Below are 8030 nucleotides of genomic sequence, written 5' to 3'. Positions count from 1 at the left end.
CTCCTCACACATACGTGCAAGTGCTTGGCTAAGGTATACTGCTAGGAAAAGAACTGCTGGCTTAAAGTGCTACCCAAACTTTCAGAGATCATCTAAATTAATAAATTGTGAATTATATTTTTTGCTATACATATGTATTTATTGAAGTATTATATAAATTTTCTTCATTCTCTACATTTTTTTCAATATACCTGTTACCTAAATCAAAGGATACGCTTTTTAAAAATTTTACCTCTTTCATTAATATATTCATTTATTCAACAAATACTTATTGAGACACTCACTATGTGTCAGGTACTATACTAGATGCCACAGTATTCTTAATTTTTTTTATAGTTATTCCAACAGTTAGAGTCTGGATGCTTGTTAGATGCTCAACACCACAGCCTACTCACGGTCTTCAGAAGGTAAGGTTCATTCTGATACCAAGAACCACAGTGAGAACATGAGTGAAAATACACCTGCAAAGAGCCAGTATGGGTATGTTGTCATTTGTTGCTAAAACTGTCCTAAAGAAATCATGTATTATTGCTTCACTTCCAATGTAATAGCAGTATCTTTAAACATTACCTCCCAAACTTCTTTTTTTCCAAAAGTAAAGTCACTTACATAACAATATGGAACGGAACACACAAATTTAAAATGTTGAAATCTGATGTTTGTCTTGCTTTTAAAATAAATCATTCTATTTCTCTCCCACCTCATCATGACCCCCAGGCCTGGAAATGGCTTTACATGATGGAGTTTTAACAGGTGACTATTACTCCTGAGGACTAAAATAAACATTAACATAGTTTGATCAGTGGCAGGGAGTTTCACAGTACTTAGCCAATCATTATCACTTCCCAACTACTCTTTTCACTTTACACCCTTTTATCTTCCAATAAATAAGAATTGCAATAATGGAAACATTGTCTGGTCTGCAGTTCAATGATATAATTAAGCTTCAACACGGGGCTATAATTTGGGTGTCCCAGAGAGAAGATATTTATTGCCAACACACCCTAACAAATATAAAAGCTGCTTAATGACTATGCATGAAAGCCAGTGTTAAAGGAATTTTTTGTGCTTACTTCCTGGTTGAGAGGTATAAGAGAAGATATAAAAGAATCATCCGATTTATTTAGAGAAATTTTTGCCATAATATGAGCAGAAGATCTAATTTATAAGAATAGCTTAAATTCTTTAAAACTCGTTGTTTTCATAACCTTACTTAAATAAAAAGCATGTTTTCAAAATCATATTCACCAACACACAGTAAAGCTCAGGATTTGTGTGTATGGTGTTTGTATGTGCTGTGCTTACCTAAACTATTTACATGATCTTTTTTTTTTTTAATGGATCAGTTATTTAATTACATTCTTTGTAAGAAATTTAGAACACCAATTTGTGAGGGTAAACTCCATTTGTGAGAGAAAACACAGAGCGGAGGTAGCCCTGAAGCTGAGGAACAGCTTTGATCTTTGGCAGAATTTGCGAGTCCACAGCTTTCTGATCAACCTTGCGCTGCTCTGTAATCTCGTATTTCTCTTTCTCGGTGTGGAAGATCTCACCCTCCTGGTGTCTGGGCTTGCGCAGCTTCTTCTTGAAGTAAGCATCAGTGAGATGTTTGGGGATTTTCACACTGCTGATATCAATTTTGGTAGAAGTAGCAATGACGAATGTCTGGTGTGTTCTATGCAGAGTTACTCGATTGAGGGACAGAGGTCTGGTCACAAGTAGCAAGCCACTGCTCAGTTGCTTCAGGAAAACTACCCTCTGCCTCTGTGGTGCCCAGTGAGGATGATCAAAATGGTCCCGGGAGTGGTACTAGCTCGCAGCTTTCTCACGTGCTGACTGAAAGGTTTTTTGCCGTGGCTCAACAGCTTTCGAGGCACATCTTCAGTAGGGTAATACCTAGGCATTTTGCGAAGTTTAACCACTCGGGTACCGCCGTTCTTGTCACCACCAACTGGTTTTGTGACAGTAGCAAGAACTTTCTCCTTCTTCTTTTCAACCCTGGATTTAGCTGCCGAATACTTCCTCTTGTACGTGGCCTTTCTGGAATACATAGCCGATCGGGAATATCTGCCAATTCCTCTGACAGGGACAGGGTTTCGGCTGCAGTGGGGCTTCCCCTTCTTTGGCGTTTTAGCCTTGGGGTTACCCTTCTTAGCCTTGCCACCGGCATCAGCCTTCTTAGCTTCAGGTTTCTTCTCTTTAGCATCCAGCTTCTCAGCTTTTTCGCCTGCCATCTTGCAAGATGGGAAAGAGAACTAAGATCCCCTACATGAACTCTATCTTAAACACAGTGCAAGGGTATGGTTTCATGAGGTTCATTAACATAAACAAATACCTACCTGTCAGTTGGTAGTGTGTATTCAGTATTTACTAAATGTGAGGTGATACACATGAGCAAATTCCATGAAAAGTAGAAGTACAAGGTGTCTACAGCCAAAGCAGTTACAATAGTTGTATGCCAATTACATCTCAATTTAGAAAATAGTTACTGCTATTTTTATTGTTATAAGAAAAGTTTAACAGTTTAGGAATATATTTATGGGGACTAATACTTACATAGCTCCATGTATGATAAATTTGTACAGAAAGAAAGGGGATCATCTAAGGCAGATGTAACTTGTTAGGTTTTGCCACGAATGAAACACAGTTTCTAAATACAACTTTGTTACTGCTTTCCTAAACTATTTAGTCTCTCCCCTTTTGTTTGAGGAGTATAATATTCTTACCAATATACAATATAGAAATATTTGTACTGGTATTTTAAATTGATTTTAAACCATAAAAAATTAATATTAGCTAAATATATGTATCCTCTATGATCCAGTAATCCTGTTCTTGGGAATATACCCATTAGAAATGAGGGCTCAGGTCCAATAAAAGACATGCAAAATATGTTCAAGGCAGCTTTATTTATAATAGCCCCTAACTGAAAACAACCCAAATGTCCATGGACAGTAGACTTAGTAAATTAATTGTTGTTTATTCATTCAATGGCATACTGCAGAACAATGAAAAAGAATTAGTTACTAATATATACAGCAACACAGTTAATAGGCAAATTTAACCTATGTGTGAGTAGGAGCATAATGGTTTTTTTAGGAAACTGGAAATACTCTGGGTGTCAATGGTTACATTTTACATATGTAAACCTTTGAGTGTATGCTTAATATTAGTTAAAACTCAATAAAAAAAACTTCAGTTAAAAGCAAAAGCAATACAACAATATGTGTCAAAAGCTAAAGAAGGCTGACTTGTTGACTTACTAAATTAAATTAGTAGGGAAAAATCAATTTTTTTGAAAAAAGCTGTGTTCATGTACAAACATTCATTACAAAATTATGAATAGGAAAAAAAATTAAAATCAACCTGTACAACAACAGGAAAATAGTTAGGTGGATTGTGTTATTTCAATTTAGTGGAATTTTACATGATATTACAAAAATAATTCTAAAAATGTCTCTAATAAAAAAATTTTAATTAAATAATCAGTGAAAAAATCCAAATACAAATTATTCATGGTGAATAAATATAAAACATATAAACATATAAACATGCCTATAAACACACTTACATAAAAGACTAGGTAGAAATGTTCAAAGAAGAAATGTGTGTGTGCTGAATAATGGAAGATTCAATTTTCATTTTAAAAAATTCTTTGAAGTTGTTATAACTCTGCTCTAATAACAGTAAGAACATGCATAAATATATTCAATATTTCAAGAACTAATTAATGTAAAATGTTACTAAGGGGCAGAAAAGGGATTATACTTCAGATAAAGTAAATGGCATAGAGAGGACATAGAGGAAAGCACAAGGACTAAATTATGCAAAAGGAAAAAATTCTAGGCAAAAAATTCAAATTCATGTGTAGCTGGGTGTAGATTTGTAGAATCGAAAATCAAGGAAGAGAGAATCCTGCCTTAAAAGAACAAACTAAGGCTGCGGAATATCAGATAAGAGTTTGAGATGATAAGTGTTTCAGAATACCACCTCTGCTATTAACTAGCTGGATAATGTCCCTCTAAAAATAAGAATAATGATAGAATCATTGGGTTGTTATCCTCATAACGAAATGAGTTAAAGCAGGTGAAACATTTAGAACAATGCCTGCCAATAATAAGTACTCAATAAATATTAGATAATGCAATAGGAAAATCAAAGCTGACAGAAGAAATAAAGATTAATTTCATTTGATTTTTTTCTAAATTTAGCCTTCAAAAATTTATCAACCTCACAGCTTTATCAAAGTTATATTTAGTTTGGTAATTATTTTTGTCATTACTCAGAAATTTAATATTAATTTTTGCAAATAGTGTTCGCAGAGGCCTGGTTCACACAATGGCAGCTTTGTAGAAATTCAACATGACACAGTAGGTACACAAGCATTACTCTTTTCATATAAACAATGGTACTTGTTTCCACGTGAGCCTCAAAGCTAATTTTAAGAATTGGAATGTAGTGGTTATTAAATGGCTGGAAAAACAGATAAATTACAGCAGGGGACATATTAGACTTGTGGATGAGTATTCAACAGAGCTATTACTGCTTCAGTACAAATCTATCACCTAGACCCAGAATATAGACTCTGTTCCCCACCCCTCAAAGCAAAAGTGATAAAACATAAAACACAGTCACCAGGGAGCTTGTATTGCCCCCCCCCCCATCTCTGTGGCATTTCTTCAACAATTTCCTGTTCTGAAATTTGTTATATGGTTCTCTCTTTCCTCCTCCTCTATGGTTCTTTTGCTCCTCTATTCTCCATATGAAATATAGCACCATAATGAGTGGACAGGTAATGTCCTCTATCTATCATCACCACCCCCCAACAAACAAACAAGCAAACAAACAAACAAACACAAACAAAAGTAGTGGTTTCCAAGGCCTCCATCAAGAACCACAGGAAGAAATGAAAGGTGCTGCTCAGGACAATCCTGACAAGCACGGTGCCTGAGGGCAGACGAGATGCTCTGCACCAGTAACAGTCCTCACCGGCTGCAGTAGCAGCACCTGGAGGCGTACTGGAAATGCAGATTCTCAGCTCCACCCCAGGATCACAATCTCTGGTGGTCCCAATAATCTGCATGGTTATGAGCTCTCAGGTGATTCTGATGCCCACTCAATTTTGAGAATCACTTGTAAATGCCATTCGGTATAAACTGCCTCACAACTAATTCTTACAAGTAGCGGAAAGCCTAGCAGAACCATTAACTCTTTGGTGTAAACTAACCCTTGTTAACTCTACTTATCCACAAACATAATTAAGAGAGAAATGATAGGTTTTTCATTTTCATACATGTGAGAAAATATTTTTCCACAAATCAATTAAAAAGTCTTTGAAAACAGAAATCTGACCTATCTAATCTGAAAAATCAATTCAAAGTTAGAGTGTCCCAAAATTAAATCAAAAAACATCCCAGACAATGAAAGAGTGTTATACTGAACCTCATGTGAATCACCAGTGGATTCTCACGCACTGAACAACACGATAGCCTCTGGCCACGTGTGGCTACTGAGCACTTGAACTGTGACTAGTGGGAATTGAGATGCGCTGTAAACATAAAAATGTACTAGATTTTGAAGGCTTACTAAGAAAAACAATGTAAACTATATCCTTAATAATTTTTATGTTTATATTGATTCACATGAAAATGATTACATTTTTGACATATTGGGTTAAATAAAATAGGTAATGACAATTACTTTCCCTTGTTTCAACCTTCTTGCCATGTGGCTATGTAAAAATATAAAGAAGTACACATGGGGTTGCACTGTATTTCTATTGCAGAGTTCGGCTGTAGAGTCCTAAACCAGCAGTTAGTAATAATCATAAAAAAAATTATGTCATGACATATAAGTTTTCAAGTTATTAAAGAAGTTTTCAAGTAGATTAAAGAATGTGTCAGACCTTCTTTACTTTATTAAATATTTAGTATTTCCTTTCTTCTCTTGCTCTCCTGGCCTTTTGTTTTATCCCTTTTTACAATGTCCACTCAAGTTTCTGCTGCTGAGACCTCTCAGCCAGCTGGGCTGACGTGATTATCTCCAAACAACAATAACTACATAAGAACGCACAAATCAGAAGAAACTCCTAGAACCCTCTCTGTGGAGGTGACATTTAAACTGAAGAGGAAAGGATGAAGACATTCAGGTCATGTTTATGTGTGGGAGGTAAGGGTGAGTTTGGAAGGAGTTCTGAATGAAAAGGGCAAAGTTGTGAAAAATAACTTGGCTTTTTTTTTGAGAACTGAGAAAACGTGGATGTGACCAGAGGTAAGAGAGTGACCAGGGGAGGCCAGAACATCAAATGCCTCAGAGGCTGCAACAAAGGGTCTGGCCTTTATTCCTGGCACAATGGGCAACCAACTGGATGGATTTCGACAGGGGGTGATAGGTTCTTATTTATGTTTTAAGATCACCATTGAAGGGAACACTATGGAAACTGAAAGAACAGTTAATGGACAGCTGGAGTTGTCCAGGTATGCAATTACTGTGGCTTGGAGGACACAACAGCAGAGAGGGGAAGGGGTGTGGAAACTGCAAGGCTCATTTGGAATAATATTGGCAGATCTCTAATTCACTGACAAATTAGATCGGGTGGGTAAGGAAAAGGCAGATATGAAGAATAACTCCTAGCTTATGGTTTAAGCAAAAAAAAATGAGGGTTTTTTTTCTTTTAAATATCTATTTCCAGGATCATAAGAGGAAATTAAAAATCATGGAGATGAAAAGAAAGGGTATTTCCATTTATTAAGTAACTGCCAAGTACTAGAAAATGATGCTGGGTGGTTTCTTCTACTGGTGTTGTCCAATTTAAGTTTTTCAGGAACCCTATGAAAGTAGGTAGCATTCCTCTAGATTAGAGATGGGCAAACTAAAGCACAAACAAGTTAAATAACTTGTCAAGGGTAACTCAGTAGCTTAGTCTACTGTCTAATTCCCTCTGTCTTAAATGCTTTACACATACCACCCCATACCAAGACTGATAATTTTCTCTAAATCAATGAACTACTGTTCCTAAGATATTTATTGCAAGATGGCTGAAGACATAATGCACCCAATCTTCCACAATTTTAAAACAGACCCACTGGAGTGAGCACACTGCTCCAAACACGTGTGATTTGCAATTATATTGTTAGTAAAACAAAAGTGTTTGTGAGAATGAATCGTGGCGCTTTTATTGCAAGCTGAGTTGTCAGGATTCTACCTGAGAAACTCTGAAACAATCTGTTTAATGCATAACTTCAAATACAGAAACTGCCCTTTGTACCTTAAAGGCCTTGTGTGTTTATCTTTCTCAACCAGGGAAGAGAGGATGCAGCCATGGATAGCGTCCCTCACAACTGGCCTGGCATTTGGGCACTTTCTCTACCAGCATCAATGGTGCTTTGCTATATGTCTCTTTCCCATTAATTCAAGAAATACACAGTTTAGCAGCCCTTGCATTATTGTATAGATTCCTTTGTACATCCAACGCTTCTTAAACTCAGCGCTTCTAAATTAAAGTGAGGCATATATGTCTTATATGAGGTCTTGGACACATTAGAGAGTGAAATCTGAAAGAAAGACGTATTTAAAATGTTTCTCCAAAATGCAAACACAGTACCTGCCCTATTTTGGAGTTCAGCTTAATTTGGCATTGCTCTTTAACTTCTCATAGTCTCAGTGATACACATATACATACCCACTGACTTTCCCTCTACTGGTACTTAATCAAAACACTGCACCAGTTACTCAAAGGCCAAGATGGGGAAATAGTAGTATGTACATATGTAGCATATAGAAATATTTAAAAAAGGATAATAGACTTATTATTAATAGTCTAGATTATTTATAGAAGATTCATCTTTCTATGCATTATTCAGTGATTCCAGATGGTATCCTCAAGCCACATCAATTTTTGCCATTTGTCCTAACCAGACAGGCTGGTCAAAAGGGAGGATGCATGAAGGCAAGAATGACAGTGTGGATTGGGGGGGTATTAAGAGAGAAGAAGGCTTTCTAGGTGTCAGCATGAATGGTTTGGTTGCGGA

The 8030-nt window shown here is 36.3% G+C and overlaps 1 pseudogene; it reads right to left on the bottom strand.

Moving 5' to 3' along the window:
- Nucleotides 1-1324: 1324 nt before the first annotated feature.
- LOC116643167 lies at nt 1325-2234 on the bottom strand (annotated as a pseudogene).
- Between the last annotated feature and the right edge of the window lie 5796 nt (nt 2235-8030).

This window comes from Phoca vitulina, unplaced genomic scaffold, assembly GCF_004348235.1.
Source record: "Phoca vitulina isolate PV1807 unplaced genomic scaffold, GSC_HSeal_1.0 scaffold25, whole genome shotgun sequence".
Taxonomy (NCBI): Eukaryota; Metazoa; Chordata; class Mammalia; order Carnivora; family Phocidae; genus Phoca; species Phoca vitulina.
This window is presented reverse-complemented; position numbering and strand designations above follow the sequence as displayed.